Source organism: Terrapene carolina, unplaced genomic scaffold (assembly GCF_002925995.2).
Source record: "Terrapene carolina triunguis isolate 2854851 unplaced genomic scaffold, T_m_triunguis-2.0 Scaffold84, whole genome shotgun sequence".
Classification (NCBI taxonomy): domain Eukaryota; kingdom Metazoa; phylum Chordata; order Testudines; family Emydidae; genus Terrapene; species Terrapene triunguis.
The window spans coordinates 30,308,723-30,328,539 of NW_020664435.1; positions in this window are offsets into that span (position 1 = coordinate 30,308,723).

Sequence of the window (19,817 nt, forward strand, 5' to 3'; positions counted from 1 at the left end):
TTCGCTATTCCCCTTCCCCTGCAAGCACTTTCCCAGACAACAAAGGTGGTTACTCCCACTGCCTTCACTCCATGCCAGCCTCAGTCAGTTCTGATCACAGCTACAGCCTCTGCCCTGGCTCCAGTGAAGCCCAGCAATAGCCTCCTCGGCTCCCTGCTTGGTCCAGGCCCCAGCAGTTTTGCAGCAGCAGCTTCTGGTTTGGACAGAACTTCACAAAGCAATCTACTGTCCCCTGACCCAGATCTCAGCTTCATATGAAATATGGAGCCCACTGCATGCCACCTCTGCCTCCATAATGAGGCTCTCCTCATCCCCAGGAGCAGAAGTCTCTCTCTTCTCCCAGGCACCATGGGAGCTGTAGTGTACAAGGCTGGATTGCAGCATTCAGGATCTTTCCAACTAGAACAGGGACCGGCAATCCCAATGGGGCCTGCAGGAAGCGGTGCGGGCCGAAGGATGTGTTGGCTGCCGCTTCCCGCAGGCCCATTGGCCTGGAACGGTGAACCGCGGCCAGTGGGAGCTGCGATCAGCCAAACCTGTGGACACTGCAGGTAAACAAACCGTCCCGGCCTGCCAGCAGATTTCCCTGATGGGCCGCATGCCAAAGGTTGCCAATCCCTGAACTAGAACATTACCAGTTAAGTTCAGAGGCCCCTTAAATAGAGGGTGCCTACACAAGTAATGATTTTATGTTTTCTTTCATGTCATAGATAAACATATTGAACAGCATTACATCAACAGCAGCTCTCTGCTGGACTGCACTAAAAACAATCCCCATTTCACAATGATTCTCCATTTTCAGTATTTTGAGCTCTATCAGTTAGCCAGTTTTTAATCCATTTAATATGTGCTATATTGATTTTGGTTAGTGGTCTTTTTTTTATAAGAATGGCTAAATGTTGTAAATCAAACACGTTACAGAAGTCTGTCAGTTACCTTCGTCAATCAAATAATCACATCAAAAGATATCTAGTTTGTTTGACAAGAACTATTTTTCATAAAACCACAATGTAGACAAATGCATTGCAATGAACGTCTCCTCCCACAGTGGCTAGGTTGCAGGTGGGTGTGATTTGAGAGAGATGTTGGGGAAATAGAATTGAAGCAAAGTCTTCATGTGGCGGTGCCTGTTGCCAGCTCTAGGAGAGGCAGGTGCTTCTGTGAGGGCTCTGGCTGCATTAAAGTTGGTTAGATTTTTAGACAATGTGGTCTCACTTCATTCCTTCAGATACTTCTCATGCGACAGTATTATTATTAACGATGTATTTATATTTATTAATGAGGATAATAAAGCAAAAGTAAAAATAAAGCAACAAGTTAAACAACTGTCAAATCTTACCGTGCACCCTCAATTCTCCATAAACCCCATGAAAATTATAAGGCTTACTGCTGGTTATTGGCTGAAAACCAATAGCACATGGCGAATAGAAGTGTCTTTTAAAAGTCACTGGCAGCAATATGCTGCACTTTGTTACATTCTACATTTTAGACCTATATCATTCTCCTTAGCCATAAAGTATGACCAGTGAAGAGAACCCCAGGTAACTTTCATAAAATAAAGATCTGAATATTAAAAAAATAATAAAATGTATATAGTCTTCTCTGAAATTTGAAAATCCATTTAGTAAAGCCTTTTGGAGCCGCAATGAATTAATTGGTGGCTGACACATATAATTAAAAGGTGTGACACACAGGAGTGCTGTTAAGAGACTTAATTTTGACATGGGCTACTATCATATTCCTATTATGTGACAAGGGACACTATCAATTGACTCCAGTGACTGCTGTTATAACAAGAAACCATAGAATTCCCATTGAGTGAAGAAAGAAATACACGGCATCAAAGATGAGCTTTTCAAATATATTATACTTGCTCTTCATTGGTACACTCCTCCTATGCCCCATTCTTCCATTATCAATCCCATGTGTGCACTTATATGCACAGTATGTTACTTCTACGACATGACATCAAACCAAGATATTTTGTCCTAAATTCATATCAGCCTTGCATCTTGCTAAAAAAACCCACAACCATATTGTACTCTGCTCTGGGAAGGCTTCAGCTGGAGTGCTGTGGCCAATTTTGGGCATCACACTTTAAGAAAGATGTGGACAAACTGGAGAAAGTCCAAAGGGAGCAACAAAAGTGATATGAGGTTTAGAAAGCATGTCCTATGAGGAAAGATTGAAAGAACTGGGCATGTTCAATCTAAGGGGCAACATGATAACACTATTCAAATATGTAAAAAGTTGTTATAAAGATGACGGTGGTCAATTGTTCTCCCTGTCCACCAAAGGTAGGACAAGAAATAATCAGCTTAGTTTGCATTAAGGGAGATCTAGGTTAGATATTAGAAAAAAAAAACCTTTCTAATTACACCTCTACCCCAATATAGCACGACCTAATATAACACGAATTTGGATATAATGGGGTAAAGCAGGGCTGGGGGGGGGGGGGGGAGCTGCGTACTCCGGTGGATCAAAGCAAGTTCGATATAACGCGGTTTCACCTATAACGTGGTAAGATTTTTTGGCTCCTGAGGACAGCGTTATATTGAGGTAGAGGTGTATAAGGATAGTTAACAATGGAAAAGTTTACATAGGGAGGTTGTGGAATCCCTATAATTAGAGGCTATTAAGAACAGGTTTGACAAACACCTGTCAGCGTGGTCTAGGTGTACTTGGTCCTGCTTCAGGACCAAGTGTAGCTAGCACTGCAATAATCTGAAAAACTAAAAAGGACGAGCTGAAATCTTTGATTTTTAAATGGGTGTAATTATTAAACAAGTGCTAGGACAGTACATCATCTTCTGGTGTGCTGAGACATAGGGGGCAATTCTGCCATGAGCTGGATTGGAGGAGTGAAACTCAGGACAGATCTTGGCCCATTCTGTTCTGTCAATGCCTATTTTTTTAAAAAAAAAAGTGTTTTAGTCTATTGCTTACAGTACCATAAGATCTTTTGGCAAGATACTTCATCAATTTTTTTGTATTACTTTTCTCTCTTCTGTTTTATTTTCTTGCTATATAGCTTGCCTGGTATTTATAAAAGAGCAATCTGGTGTCTGCATAACATGATGAATCATGCAATTCTGCATCCTAAAAAGTGACGTACCTTGTTCCAGTCTAGTTTGCAAGATAGCAAATTAAAAATATTTACCCTATTCTGCGTAAAGCACCACCATTTTAATTAAAACAACATTCTGAAGATCTTTACTCATATATAAATGATAAGAACATCAGACTGGAATTGAACTGACAATTAACACTAGCATTTTATTAGTTCTGCGTGTTATAAAGCTGCCACACAGTTATATAAACAAGAACAGATGCGGTACTTTTCCAGCATATGGAAAAGGGGAGTGCCACGAATTACTGAAAGCAGAAAATCTGAATTTGCTGTCATTAAAGGCTTTGATGGCCATAAATTCACAGTAAAAGAGGCAAACTTTAGATTCAGTATTCACTCCATTAACCACCCCAAATGCAGTTCTATTCCTGTACACCAAGGAATGATGATCCAAACAACAGCTAAAATATTGTGAAATGAACAGTCTATTTTCTGAAATATGTGAAGTAGAAAATATATATTTCATTAATAGAAAGTATAGATGGTTCCAAATTGGAGCTTTGGATTCAAACACTAAAGAAGTCTGGATCTAGATCCAGATATGAATGTCATAACTCAGGCTTCTCCTTGTAATGGGCCATACTACAACATGCCCATACTTTGGGGAAGGTCAGAATCTCATCCCAAACCAAACTACTCATATGAGGCACCTCTAATATCCTTTAGCTGTTCCTCTAGTGCATCTTGATTTTGGGGGGGAGGAGAAAAGGGAACCAGACCATAGCAATGTTATATGGCACTCACCTGAATAATCAAAGCTGAAACATAAATAGCTCTAAAGCTGTATCTTTATTATTATTATTATTGGTGCCGTTGGTTTAAAATAAGAAGGTGAGGAATACTGATGTACCAAGTCTGGGATGTTTTACTTGTACTGCAGCTGGTTTAATGGCAAAACCAGAAATAGGCTTGACAAAAATCGCCAAACACACACGCAATAAACAAAGAGCAACCCATAGACATCAGGCTTACTGTTATGCCATGCTGTACCTCATTTCCTACGACTGCTACCTGAAATCCCTGCTCCTGTGGCTCTTTAATAACTCTCCTATGTATCACAGCCATCTTCTACTGGAATAACTATTGGCACAGACAGCCCCACCCATTACACAGGTGCTCTAGTGCAGTGTTCATCAACCTTTTCGATACCAGGGACTGGCTTGCTGCCTTCCTAAACAGGGAGCTCTCAGAGGCCTGGGCCAGTCCACAGACTGGTCATTGAGAACCACTGCTCTAGTGCTGTCTTCGGGACAATCTTTGAGCCAAGCAGCACCAAGCTGAGACTGATACAGAATTCACATTCACACAGGAGAAGGGAAAACTCATTGCTTTGGGGAAGGCTGTTCTGCACTATTCCTGCTTCAGAGTGTCCCTCCGCACCAGGTAGTGACCAGTCATACAATTTGGGCACTGTGCCTTAAGGACATGCAGATACTTCCCTTTGTGTGCCAGGCTAGTTTCACTAACTGGTATCTAGGAGAGTGAGGCCATGACCCTAATTTCTCTCTGAGTGCACAGAGGGAGCGGTCCCTGAGCATCGCAGAATATAGGCACCGCAGCTGTGTCCAGAGGCAGCACAGAGCACAAGGACGGAGGCTCGCTGTACACTCCCCGCCCTCTTTCAACAGCAAAGCAAGTGGGCACAATCTGGACCTTTACAATGATGACACCACAGTGACCAGGATGTAGCTGGAGCAAGAATGATACGTAATTTAACTTTCTCTGAACCCTCCAGTGATGGAGCTTTGTTCCTTTGCTCACATAAAACATTAAACCCCACACGCTTGATGTCATCATTTTGCCAACAATTTTTAAAAAAAAATCCAAACTATATTCTGGAAAAACTCTGACTGCTGGAGAGCTTCCACCGAATAGACAGAGCTACCACTTACCACATAACGTGTTCCTGCCAGCCAGCACGCTGTGTTCCTCCCAGGGGTAATGGAGTGACATGGCTCTGTGTAAGTACTATGCTAACCCGAAACAAGCCAATAACTGAATAAATGCCACTGACAAAACAAATTGTAAAAAATATGCTCTGGTGCCTCCCTGGTCATTTTAAAATAAAGTACAGTATGTTCAAAAGTCACTGTAGGATGATAGGCCTTAATCAGAGGATGCTGTGATCAAGGCTCTAGTGACAATTCTCAATTTGCAGCCTATGTTTGTCTCCAGGTGATTTCATGCGAGGAGCCTTTTCTTAGGCTTTGACTGCACCTTCAGGAGAGGTTTGCTTCCTCTACCTCCCCAGTCTCCATTAAGATTAAATCTGCCTGATAATATTTATAGAGTTTAAGGCCAGGAGAGATCACCAGATCATCTAGTTTGACCATTTGTATATCACAGGCCAGCAACACCACCCAACGTCCGCACGCTAAACCTACTAAACAAAATTAGACCAAAGTATTATAGTTTACAGAAGACTGGTCTATTATGTGCCATAGGGGTGCCTAGGGCTCCAGCCACCTCAAGGTGCCTTTCCCCTGATGCTTACGTATAGACGAGGGCACAGACTGGAATCTTGAGTCTGAATCCCTTCCAAATTTGGTAGTTGGGATAAAATGGAACCCAAATTGGAGTCACCCTGGTTTTGCAAAACCAAAATCAGAATGATGAGGTTTTGCAAAAAAGAAAAACACCATGAGCAGCAACAGCTTTCCTTTGCTCACTACAAAGATGGTCAGAACCACAACCTTTTATCCAGACTGCTTACTCAAATTTTAATAATCTCAGTAAAATTGAACTCGGATCTGAGCCATCCTACTTTTGTTTTTGCAGAACCAAACCCCAACTGATTAAGTTTTGCAAAAACAAACTTAACATCCTCTGCCTATCTCTTCTCCTAAAGTTGAAGAGAAATTCTGCTTCTCTCAACTGACTCTGGCTGAACTGTAGTGGCACGGTTCCCTTCCTCCATGCCATTTGGCTTTTAATTGATAACTCTATAATCACTTCTCATGATGAGTCTTTTTCTTTCCCTCTAGACTGGCTGAAGTGATATGATCCCCTAGCCCTTGACACTGCCTGAGTGTTATTGGATTAGTAAAGGGCAGGATGAGCTATTAGGCATTAGCTGAACTTGAGAGTGAATCAGTAGCTATTTCATGAAGTTCAAGAATGGAAAGAATGAAGATGAATCATACACTTTTTGACCTGCAAGAATCCCAAAGTAAGGTGAGATCACAGAACAATAGGCGCCATCTGTAAAACTTTAATCCTCTTTATTAGTCTCTGCAGAACAATGAAACTTGTTGCTCTACCCTTGCAGGGATGATTTGATTGCTGCTGCCCATGTTGTTCCTGTTTTCTTGATGAACCAAAGCTTTCAGCCTCCAGTGCTATTAACACAGCACCTCTCACAGAACGATCAGAACAGCCATACTGGGTCAGACCATTGATCCATCTAGTCTAGTATCCTGTCTTCCGACAAGGCCAATGCCAGGTGCTTCAGAGGGAATGAACAGAATGGGCAATCATCAAGTGATCTATCCCCTGTCATCCACTCCCAGCTTCTGGCAAACAGAGGCTAGGGGCACTCAGAGCGTGGGATGGATCCCTGCCTATCCTGGCAACTAGCCGTGGATGGACCTATCCTCCATGAACTTATCTAGTTCTTTTTTTGAACCCTGTTACAGTTTTGGCCTTTACAACATCCCCTTTAAACAATACAAACAGCATGATCATTTTAAATCTGAAATAGTTAAAATATTCATTTAGGCTCAATTCTGCCATCTTTATTCAACCTGAGGAGGCCAATCATTCACAAAGGTGCTACTCAGTGAAAAGAAGGGTGGCAGAAATCAGTCCTTCAGTGGTTGCTTGTGTGTCTATTGCTATAGTATGTGGGCTTATGACAGAAGTTAAATAAAATTAGACATTAGGTCAAGTGCTGACAGATAATATAAAAAGCCCCCTCCCTATGCCACTCCTGGCAATCATATAGCACTCATGCGGGGTCTATAGTCAAAATACTTGATTAAAAGCATGTGTCGTGTATTCCTTTACAGTTTGTCACAGGTAGGGTGAGAAAAAAAATCACAGGGCAATGTCAACTTTAGGAAATGAAACTGAAGACGACTGTGCCCTAGTATCTGCTGCAGTGTGTATGGTGACTTCTGTCTCACATTTTACAGAGAATTGAAAGGGACAGCGTTTACCTGGAACGTTTTGGTCCATGTCTTGAGGATAAATGGCAGCAAATTCTGCTGCTCATCTGCAAGCGTCATTGACATCAAACACACCCAGTTTAAACCGGGCTCCAAAATGTTCATACAGAACATTGTTCATTGTAGGCCTTCAGTTGGCGATGCAGGTTTCCAGGGAGGGCAGTAAATTAACAGCAGGACTTAGATCTAGGTCTATATTCTGCATCTGGATGTTAGTCAGTTTGAACCAATCAAGCAGTGTTCCAAAAGTGTACCATGAAAACTGTCTCCAATTGTTTCATTTTCTTCTTAAGAGAAGCTGCATTTAAATGAGTGTCAGGAGCCTGATTTGTTTCTTTTGACAGCTCTTCCAAGGCTTGTTGAATACTGTTTTATTGTTGACACAATGCCTTGATAGAATTGGCACAACTACACCAGCATGTATCTGACAGACTCTGAGAGTCAACAATCTCTGATTAGTGTCAGTGTTTACATTGTGGAAAATAGTTTTCCAACAGTATGTTGATGCAGAGCAGAAAGTATAGTGCCAGCATAACCTCGCCGCCTCCTCCCCCCCACACCCCGAGGGACTGCATTTGAACACTGCTGACTTCAAGTAAATTCAGGGAATGTGCCTTGCAGGGAACATACTGTATTAGTGGGTTTTCCTTAGATGGGCTTGCCGACATAGCATTAACCAGACTTATTGCTGTTATTATCATACAATTGTCCACAGCAGGAAGGCACATCCAAACCTAGGTTATTTATCATAGCCAGCACAAGTTCAGCCAGGTTTGCATCTATGTGGTCTTCAAGGGGTTGAAACTTGATGAATTGCTCAGCTATTTGCCCCTCTGAATTGAGACATCGGAGGATGAATATGAGCTGGTCTACAGGTGCTACATCCGTAGTTGAATCAACAATTACAGAGTAACATTTGGCTTGCTGTAATTCTCCTGTTATGGCATTTTAAATTGACTTTCTCATCAGTTCAATGAATTTGTCATATATAGTTGAGGAGAGGTAGGAGGGCTTTCCTCTTCTGCTCAAATTTAGCCAGGTGGTTAGGCAGAAATGGATCAAACCGATTTTAGCTCCAAAATCCCCAAATAATACCCACGGCTTTTGGATCCTAGCATTCCATGCTGGCCGAGGAAGCCAAGTCCATGAGCACTCAGAAACTTTACCGCTGCCACTCCCTGCTGAAGAACACCTCTGCAGTACTGGAGTAAACTGGTCTGCCAGATCAGCGTCAACCCTATCCCTACCACATGATTTTGGATGTGTTGTACATGCAGTTTCAGTGTTCTGTGCCCCTCTCTTGCTCAGAGTCACTCACGATGTTTCCAATCACTAAATCCTTCTGTAAAAGCCCATGAACTACTGTAGAAAAGTTGACATGTAAAGGAGTAAACATTTCCAGTCGACGGAGAGAGTAAATAAGCCAATCTCATGCAACTACTTCAGAACTGTGCGACAAAATAAAAATAAATTATTTAAAAATATTTTTTCCTCTTCCCTGCAACTACCTGTGCAGAAGTCGGGAAGTTTTCTACATCCGTGTTTCTACACACAACTGAACCTTTAGCAACCCCAAACTGCCTCTCCTTTTCAATTAATTTTCTCCACCATGCAGGATGTGTAAAAACAGCGTACCTTTTCTTCTTGTGCAGCTTTCAATATAGTAATACGCTGCTGTATTTCTACGGCCTTTCCTTCTGCTTGCAAGTTTTCAACATAATCAGCTCCCACCAGGCGCGTTGCTCCCTGTCTGTTTTTCCCAATCTCTTGTAGGAGCTTTTCTGTGTTTTTTGTTTGTTTGTTTAAAAAAAAAAACACACTAAGCTGCGGAGTTCTTTCAAGAATAGCTACTTCTTTTAAACTTCCACCCTTCTATTTAGCATACTCGCTTGAGTAGCAGTGGTTAGTACACAGATCCATGATTCACAAATTAGCATATCAGGAACAGTTAGTCTTTAGCAGTGTGAGCAACCGCACAGTGGTGTGTACATTAATTTACATAGTCACATTGTAGTTCAAGCACACTTGTGTTCATCTAAAAACATTCCAGTCATGTCAAAACCACTCAAACCATTTTCAAGGGAGGGAGTGTCAAGTGTTACTAAATAAAACTGTAGACTTGTGAACAGTATTTCCTGCTCTTACAGTGGTGCATACAGGCTACATATATGTTTTATGGCCCCATTAATAAATAAAATGACATATGTAAGATCATAATTAAGGGGCCCTGTAGGCCTGTCCATTAATATGGCCCTGTTTGTACTGCACTTGAAACACCAGTAAAACCACATGGACCATTACAGGGAGCAGGATGCAGTCCATGGGAGCCTCCACTGACAAGTCCCTGCCTCGGATCCATCCAGGGCCTACTAAATCAATGGAACAGCTCACATTGATTTCAATGGGTCCAACTGAGCAAGTCTAGCAACTATCAGGAAAAGCATCTCAGATAATCTGAGGAGCTGCTCTTTTCTTTCTAAAGCTCTTCAAACTGTTGTGCTAGGAAGAAGCAGCAATTTCTTCTCTTTAGGAAGCCTCTACTGTCCCAGGAGATACTGCTGGCCCATCTCTCCGCTGATGCTGTACATGCCTACCTGAGACAGGGATGTCTACCTGGGAATATTTAGAAATAGCAAAGCCTCTCCACCCCCCCACCATGTACAATTTAAACATAGATAGATAAACTGTTAAAAGAACATGAAGGTTGCAAAGTCAAGCACTCAAAAGTTAGGCAGTGCCAGAATTAAGTTAGGAAATGGACAGCACTCACTTCATGAACAGCTAGTCAATATTTTGTTTTCTCTTTCATTGTACAATGTGCAGCCCGAGGTTTTATTTATTGCACTCTATTCCAATCCTGCTCTGAAGACAGAATTATTAATTTCCACATGGGCTTGTCTATGGAGCTCATCACTATAATATCAGAGTGCTTCACAGACATGAGTGAATTTATTTTCACAACACTCCTCCTGTGAGAGGAGGGGCTATAATTTTTCCCATTTTACAGATGAGTTGCTGAGGCACAGTGAAATTAATGTAAAAAATACCCACTACTTATGGGTGCCCAATCTGATGAACCCTGAGTTGATTTTTCAGAGTACTTTGCACTATATAGCACTTTATATGTTCAAACCACAGCTCCCATTGATTTCAGTTGCAGCACTTCTGCAAATCAGAACGCAGGGTCTCATGTCAGGCACCCAGAAAATGAGGAACATGGAAACCACACTATTCACAGGAGGTCACTAATTAAGCAACTTCTCTAGCATTACATAGGATATCTATGGCACAGGCTGGGATAGATTCCAAATTCTTCAGGGCATCATTCAACTGTCTTAACTATGAGACCATCTTTTCTCTTCCTACAACCCCATCTTATTCACTGCACACCCTCCAACTTTTAAAACAAATGAAGCAGTCTTTCTTCAAGTCTGATTCATCCCCAGACTAGCTCAATCATGTGCACTGGATGACGTAGGGATCTTTGGAAAAAATAGTATGAGTATGTATCATAATACATATGTGCAAGGGGGGCTGAATTAAGGTTGCGTAGGCATCCTTAATTCTGGTATTTTCTAAGGTTTAAGTGCTTGACTTTGAAACCTCAAGAATGTTCTTTTCACAGAGTTTGTTTTTGTGTAATTTGTTGTTTAAAAAGCAAAACTGAAAACAGAAATTCCATCATGTGGCATCATATTGACACCCACATGGGTCATCAACAGGTTTGATGCCATTGGAGCAGTGCCCAGACGTCTGCCATTTGTGCTAACTGAATAACCAATAGCAGATTGTTATTCTCTATATGGACCAGCAGTAGAGGGTGATGAGACCCTTTGCCGGTAGTTTTCACAGATATTTGCTAACTGCAGAGAGGGGAATGTTCTTGAGTGAGTAGACTCTTTTGTCTATTCCCCCCAGCTTAACCCCTTCTGCCTCATCCCCTACAACCTGTCCCTGGCCCAGTCCCAGTTCTGTCTCTTCCACACCTCTGGATACCCTGCCCTCCCATTGTCCTTACCTACCTAATCAATATCTCTATTCTTAAGGCTTCTCATCTCAGTCCCAGGCTCCTTGCCCAGCAAGTCCTAGTCTCACCCCTCTGAATTCACTGTCTCAGTCTTCTACCCACTCCCAGTCTCCTTGCCCAGCTACTTCTAATTACCCCTCCCCAGTCTCCTAATTAAGCCTAGCCAATTTCTCCCTTCCTGGCTCCTCATCTGATCTCTCTCTTTCTCTCTCTCTCTCTCTCACACCCCCTCCTGCCCATGATCCCCATTCCCATTCCCAGTCTGCCTTCCCAGGCTCCTCATCAAATCTCAGTGTGTCGTCCCCCCCTGCTCCCCCAACTCATTGTCCCTGTTCAGTGCCCAGACACAGACCAGGTCCAGCCTGGTCTACAGCATACCAGGGATGTAATTGCAGGGAAAGTTCTTCTCAGGCTTAGGATGGAGCACATCCAGGACATATAGAATTTAGCTGTGATGCGCTAGCAAGTCTGTACTGAGAATGAACTACAATTTTTTAGACTTCTTCTTCAAGTAACGTCTCCAATGTGGAGATTGTCAAGCACCACATTCCATCTTTCACCATCATGACAGTGTTGTAAAACTTCCACTCTCTTTTAGATAACAGTCCATCTGGTGGTATCTATGATGTAACTGGATCTTTTTCTTCCTCTTCCTGGTTTGCCTGTGATCTTGCCTGATAGATGATTGCTGGAAGCAAGTTGCTCTGCAATCGGCTAGCTATGTGTCTACAAAGAGGTTATTCTTTTACCTCGGCTCTCAAGTACTTGTGCTCTTTTTAAATTCATCCTTCCCCTCACCTCTTTGTTTGTAGTTTTGGTTATCCAGCTAATTGTTAACAGTCTTCTATAACTCCAAAACTTGAATGCTCCAAATGTTCTTTCAGTGTCTTTTGAAGTGTCCAGCTCTCCGAAGAGCAGACCACATGTAGCACTTCAGCAATCTAGTGCTGCTGTGCAGTTTTAAACTTTTGACAACATAGAAGTCTTTGGAAGTTGTTGAACATAATTTTTGCAAACTGTATCCTTCTCTTGATTTCTTGGTCACATCTTCCATCTGATGTTTAAATTAGATTCCCTAAATAGGAGGAACCTGCTTACTTGTTCCACCACTCAGCCATCAAGGTATAGCTGTTGCCTTCCTTGTGTGTAGCTGTGTTTTCTTATGACACTTTGTCTTCCTAACATTGACAGCCATTCTGTATTTCTTGCTCATTGCTGTGAACAATGTCAGCATGTTCTGAAGTTCTTCTCTAGTCAAAGTGATGCAAAATAGGTCATTGGTGTACCTTTCATTATTGACGAATAAGCCATTGATCTGCATGTTCTGGTTGGTGTCTTCTAAACTATGCCTCATTATACCATCTACATATATGTTAAATAGTTGTAGAGATACAATGCAACTTTGATGTACACCTTCCTTGATGCTGCAATGCTCAGATAGTTAATAGTTTCTTATGATTGCTGTTTTCTGTCCCCAATGCAGGCTTTTTTAATTAATTGTGTATCTCAAGAGTCAATATTACATTTTTCAAGAACATGTATCATCATGTCATGTTGGATTTTATCCAATGCCATCTCATAATCTACAAAGCACATATAAGTTTCCCTTTGCACTTCTTTGCACTTCTATCATGTGCTTGCATACAATCCTGAGGGAAAAGATTGCCTCCCTCCTGCCTACTCAGGCCAAATTCTTGTCTCAAGATGTTGATGTATTTGTGTGCCAACAATTTTTAACAAAAACTAATCAGCCTTATAGTTTCATGTTGTTCACATTCTCTAGCATGTGGCCTCCTAAAGTCCTCCAGAAGTTCTTGTGTGTATATCTGATTTAAAAATTTTAGCAGATAAGTTTTTGAATCTTCATTCAGAGTTTATAGCATTTCAATCACAATACCATCCTGCCCAGATGCTTCTCCTTGCTTTATTCTTTAGTGCTCTTTCTAGTTTCTACATTGTTATAATGTGTGCTTTTCCATCTTGTAATGTTTATATCTTCCAATGTTTCAGAATTGTCAAAAGTTCCTTCATGTATTCAGGTCCATCTTTCCAGGATATTGTTTTTTCATCGTACACTCTGCCATTCTAAGTTTTCATGTAGCTAATTCCTCTTCTAGTCTTCTTTATCTCATCGTTCTCTGAATGGTGCAATGAACCATTATGGTTGTTTCTGGTTTCATATTCTTTGATTTCATGACATCTTTCTCCTAGCCATGTTTCTTTTGCCTCTTTGCATGCTTTTTGAGTTTGTGTAACTTTCAGTATTCTGCTCTTCTCCTATTTTGACTTTCTCTTCAAACTTATAACTTGGCCAAATATTGCGTGGATTTTCATGAGGACAGCAAAAATTTCACCTGTGACACAAAGGCCTCCCATGCCAAATTTCAAGCCCCTCCTCCAAAGAAGCTTTCAGAAGATGGTGACCACAATTTATCATGGGCTAAACAGTGCATTTTCCCTAGCCACCTTTTCTGAAAAAGACTGAACTGTTTTGGCTGAAAGTTTCCAAAAATATCCAGCCTGAGACAGATATCTATCATGAAAATCTGAGTTAGTTAAAGTTTTTCAAATTTATATGCAACTATAAACAGGGTCTTGTAATGGGAAGTATTGGGCAACCTTAATAATAAGCCTAGAATTAAGATTAACATAAATATTGGTCACCTTGTCCTCCAGGGTTATTTTTAAAAAAAAAAATCAGAACTACATATTGGCCTCAATTCAGCAAACATTTAAACACCTGCTAAGTCTATCTCTACTCAGAAAAACACTTAAACATGTGCTTAAAATTTAGCACATACTTAAGTCCCACTGCAACAGAATTTTGTGAGAGGATAACGGTCTCCTATAACTATGACATTTATTAAAATGGAAAAGAAAACGTTGAGTCAAAGCTACAGAAAGATTTATTTTCAAATCAGAAGAGAATGTACCTGTGACAATTTTCTCTTGCAGCAATTTCCTTTCTGTTAAAATCAAAAGAACGAGGAAGAGTTTATTATGTTATTTGAGGGATGTTGGCGCACTGGAGTGATGGATGCTCATGGAACAATTTCTGACCTGCTGTTGTCTATCTTAGAGGAACAGGTTCCTGTCTCTTCATCCACATAGAAAGCAAACTAGTCCATGAAATATTAATAAATATGCACTTTTATTAATAAGCTCATTTCAAACAGCTTGAAGGGCTTTTGTTTTAACCTTTACCATGGAATAGGGATCAGCCATCCAGCAACTTGATTAACTAGCACAGATTCCATCTGATATATTTGAAAAAACACAAAATTCAGCCCCCAAAATAAAATAGATACTAAACTACCAAAATGACAAGCCCTTGTAAGCATATTACAAATGTTTTGTTTCATGTATTGCTTATTAGTGTGGGAGCACCTGAGGTTAACAGAGAAGTGGTATGTAGCCTCCACATACTCTATCCTGGGTCAATAAGGAAAGGCGAAACAATCATAAGAGAAAAGAGGCAATTGACTTATTGTATCAATGCATTCATTAGGACAACAGTCTTTAGGCAAGCTAGGATGGGTGACCAGATGTCCTGATAATACCAAGATTGTCCAGATATTAAGGGCTTATATATACAACTATGCCCCTCCACCGCCAAAAAAGTGTCCTGAATTTTCACACTTTCTTTCTTGTTACCTAGGGCAAGCTTTTCTTTTGAAGTTTATATTTCAAATACTAACTGGTCTCCTTCAGGGAATTCTGGTTGTATTTTTCATTAATTGGCATCATCTTGCAGAAAGTGTGATTGGTAAATAAACATAAAATGAACACGCACAGAACTCCCTGAAGATGACTTCTCATTCAAAATGCACTTGAAAAAAGAGAGGCTGTCATGAAAGCATTAAAAGAAAAATTGATCCTGAATAGTAAGGAATGACTCCTTAGCTTTACCAGATTATTAAAATATAGGGCAATTGTGAAGCTCCTTAGCATTTTCTTGGTCAGCCTTTACTAATGCCTGGGGTTCTGTGCTTGAAAATCACAATCACATTTAAAAAACAAAACCACCTCACCTTAAAAAAGTATGGATTGTATGAATGGACTATAAGGTGGATAGAAAGCAGGGTAGATTGTCAGGCTCAACAGGTAGTGATCAACAGCTCAATGTCTAGTTGGCAGCTGGTATCAAGCAGAGTGCCCCAGGGGTCGGTCCTTGGGCCGGTTTTGTTCAACATCTTTATTAATGACCTGGATGAAGGGACGGATTGCACCCTCAGCAAGTTCTCAGATGACACTAAACTGGGGGGGAGAGGTAGATACGCTGGAGGGTAGGGATAGGGTCCACAGTGACCTAGACAAATTGGAGGATTGGGCCAAAAGAAATCTGATGAGGTTCAACAAGGAAAAGTGCAGAGTCCTGCATTTAGGACAGAAGAATCCCATGCACTGCTACAGGCTGGGGGTCGACTGGCTAAGCAGCAGTTCTGCAGAAAAGGACCTGGGGATTACAGTGAATGAGAAGCTGGATATGAGTCAGCAATGAGCCCTTGTTGCCAAGAAGGCTAACGGCATATTGGGCTGCATTAGTAGAACTATTGCAAGCAGATCGAGGGAAGTGATTATTCCTCTCTAGTCGGCACTGGTGAGGCCACAGCTGGAGTATATTATCCAGAAAGGATGCGAACAAATTGGAGAGAGTCCAGCAGAGGGCAACGAAAATAATCAGAGGGCTGGGGCACATGACTTATGAGGAGAGGCTGAGGGAACTGGTATTGTTTAGTCTGCAGAAGAGAAGAGTGAGGGGGGATTTGATAGTAGCCTTCAACTACCTGAAGGGGGGTTCCAAAGAGGATGGAGCTAGGCTGTTCTCAGTGGTGGCAGATGACAGGACAAGGAGCAATGGTCTCAAGTTGCAGTGGGGGAGGTCTAGGTTGGATATTAGGAAACACTGTTTCACTAGGAGGGTGGTGAAGCACTGGAATGGGTTACCCAGGGAAGTGATGGAATCCGTAGAGGTTTTTAAGGCCCTGGTACAGGTCGGCCCAAGTTCTATAAACCAATAGAGGTTGTATCCATGTGTACTAGGGCTTAGTTAGATATGATGTGATGCTGGGAAGCTGGATGCCTTGATGTAAACTTGATAGATAATCTTTAAAATATTTTACATGAATTGTCAAAAAGGTGACTGTGTAAAATTGCACTGTGGAGTTCCATATCCATTGTATCTCACTCATTTCCATACCTGTATCAAATGTATTGAGTTTTCAACTCCCATAAACTCACCCTGGGCTCTGACTATGAAGCTGGATTCTTGCCATTTTGTACATCATTGACACTGAGAGAACTTCTGCAGGCCAAATTATGTCCCCAGTTACATGTGTGCATCCCAACTGTTTTCAGATTTAGTAATCAATAATACTGGCACAAACTCATGCAAGGATAACAGGGTTTCCCAGGCATCACTGAGAAAATAATCATTACTGATTTCTAATGAGGGAGACATTGTCTGAACAATTTGAATGTGTCCAAGAGAGATATTTTTGTTTCATCTGAGGTGGGGATGTAGTTTTTATGAGGCTTGGGAAAGATACTGTACTAGTAAGTTCTCCCCGCTGCGCCATAGACACTTGACTTGTAACCCTTGTAACAATACACTTTTCAACCTGCCAACACACACTGAACTCATAATGCTGTAAGATTGTGGCGGGCTTGGCACCACACCGCCCCTTTGTGGCAGGGGTGCGATGGGGTGTCAGGACCTTGCCACTCACAAGTTCATCTGTCTGCCCTTCTGCGGGCGGCCGTTTGTCTAATGGCCTCCCTCCACACCGTCACCCCTTGGTCGGGGTAGTGCGTCCTAGCGACTGGAGTTCATGTAACTCGCCCCCAAGCATCAGGGTAGCGTGGCCCGATGGCCAGGGTCCATATAACTCGCCACCCACGTGGGAGCAGTGCAGCCTAATGTCCAGAGTCCATGCAATCCCCCTCACAAGTGGGGTAGTGTGGCCTAGCGGCCAGAGTCCATAGGATTTCCACAGTGCGGAGTAGTGCGGCCTAGCAGCCAGAGTTTGTGTAACTCGCCCCCAAGTGTCGGGGTAGTGTGGCCCAATGGCCAGGGTCCATATAACTCGCCCAGAGTCCATGCAATCCCCCTCACAAGCGGGGTAGTGTGGCCTAGCGACCAGAGTCCATAGGATTCCTGCGGTTCGGAGGGGGGAGGGGTTAGGGAGACCCGGGCCCGCCCTCTCCACCGGGTCCCGAACCAGGGCCCTGGTAGTGGCAGGCTCCCCTTGCCACCAGCTCAGCGGGGATCCGCCCGCAACACGCTGAGCTCCTATGCGGTTCTCACGCCGTTTGCCTCTATAGTTCCTCTGGGTCACTTCCTACCGTAAATGCCAGGTTCTCTGCTTTGGGGGGTCCTCCGGTCTGTTCCCCTCCTGTGACATCCTCCGTCTGGGTATCAGGATGCGTCCCGGCTTGGCTGGCCTCCGGATCCTGGTGCGCAGGCTCTTCCTCTTCAGGAGCTAGCAGTGTGCCTCCTTCTCCTCCAGTGGTCAGCCCAGACTGAGCAGCTTTGCTGGCTTTTATACCTGTTCTCCAGTTGGAGCATGCCCAGCAGAGTTTCTGGGGCATGGCTTCCTCTGCTAGGAAAGAAGGCTTAACCCCTGCGGTACCTGTGTGGGGCCACTCTGCCCCGTCACAAGGATTCATTCCTTTAGGGCAGGGGTTCCCAAACTTGGTTCGCAGCTTGTTCAGGGTAAGCCCCTGGCGGGCCACGAGATGCTTTGTTTACCTGAGCATCTGCAGGTACAGCCCCTCGCAGCTCCCAGTGGCCGCAGTTCGCCATTCCCAGCCAATGGGAGCTGCGGGAAGCAGTGGCCCAGCCCGCACCACTTCCCTTAGCTCCCATTGGCCAGGAACAGCAAACCGCGGCCACTGGGAGTTGCGAGCAGCCATACCTGCGGACTTTCAGGTAAACAAAGCATCTCATGGACCACCGGGGCTTACCCTGGACAAGCCGCAAACCAAGTTTGGGAACCCCTGGTCTAGCATAAGGACTGTTCTGACAGAACAACAAGGCATCGCATGCTGTGAACAGAGCAGATGTTTTGAGGTGTATACAGCTCAGTCTCCCAGTCTGGTAACAAGAAATCTTTTGCAGGTGGCTGCATCTTCTCCAGGCTGCAGCATCTGTTTTGGTGTGACCTAGTAGCCTTTCCCCTGAAGCTCTCTCCTGTGATTCTCTACCAGTGTAACTGCACTGCTTCCCTGATGCTCAGAAAGCATGATAGCTTGGAATCCCCAAAGCAGACACATTCTGACTTCAGCTCTGTGGTAGACTCTACGGAGCAAATCCCAAGGGAGCACCAGACTGCTGTTGAGACTGGAGAGCTACAGCTGTAGGGCCCTGTGAGCTGGTGCCTCAATGCAACAGCACCTCCTTTGGCCTGGTAGAGCATTACACCAAAGTTCACTACATCTGACGGGCGATCAGTCAGCAACTCTTGCCCGGGTATCTATGGTAGTCACATTCTGGACTATGGGCTAGTCTCCGTCCCATCAGGGGGCGTGGGGTTTTTTCCTTATACTTGGCAGGATCAGCTGGTCCTGATGCTCAGGAGGTCTGGAAACCCCTTTAGTTTGTAGGTCTCTCTGGGGTCGGTAAGGGAACCCAGGCCCAACCACTTCACTGGGTTGCAGCTCAGGGCCCTAAACCAGGCAGGGAAAATCAGGTCTCAACAACTCCTCCTGTTGTGCCCTGAGCTCCTTCCTACCTCCCTTGGTTTCTGAAGGCTTCTCCAGGTCATAGATCCAGTTATCCTGTCTCTGGGTGCAGTCTCTGAACGGCTTCTCAGCAGCTTGCTGGCAGGAGTTTCCTTCTCCAGCCTACTTGCTCTTCTGGAAGCTGCCATGCCCCTCTGCTTCCCACCTCTTTATTTTCCCAGCTGCTGTGAGGCTACCAATCAGCACTGGCCGGAAGTACCTGCATTCCTTTGGCTGCCAGGTCAGCGTGGGGATAAGCACCCCATGACAAGCCCAGAACAAAGCCAGTAGCAGTAGGTTGAGAATGAGGGAAGCCAGCATCCTGGGATGATCTTGAAAGAGCAAAAGATCCCTCCAGACAGGGCCGGCTCCAGGCACCAGCAAAACAAGCAGGTGCTTGGGGCGGCACATTTCTAGGGGCGGCATTCTGGAACCGGCCATCATAGGTGCTGACTCCGGGGCATGGGGGAAAAGTGCCCCCGCCACCCCAGCTCGCTGCCCCAGCTCGCCTCCGCTCCTCCTCCACCTACTCCCCTGAGCGCGCCGCCGCCGCTCCGCTTCTCCCCCCTCCCTCCCAGGCTTGCTGCGCGCAAAACAGCTGTTTCGCGCAGCAAGTCTGGGAGGGAGGAGAAGCCGAGCAGCAGGGCGCTCGGGGGAGGCGGCGGTGGTGGAGCGGAGGTGAGCTGGAGTGGGGAGCGGTTCCTCTACCCCCCGTTACTTCCTGCGCCCCCCCACCCTAGCTCACCTCCGCTCCGCCTGCTCCCCTGAATGC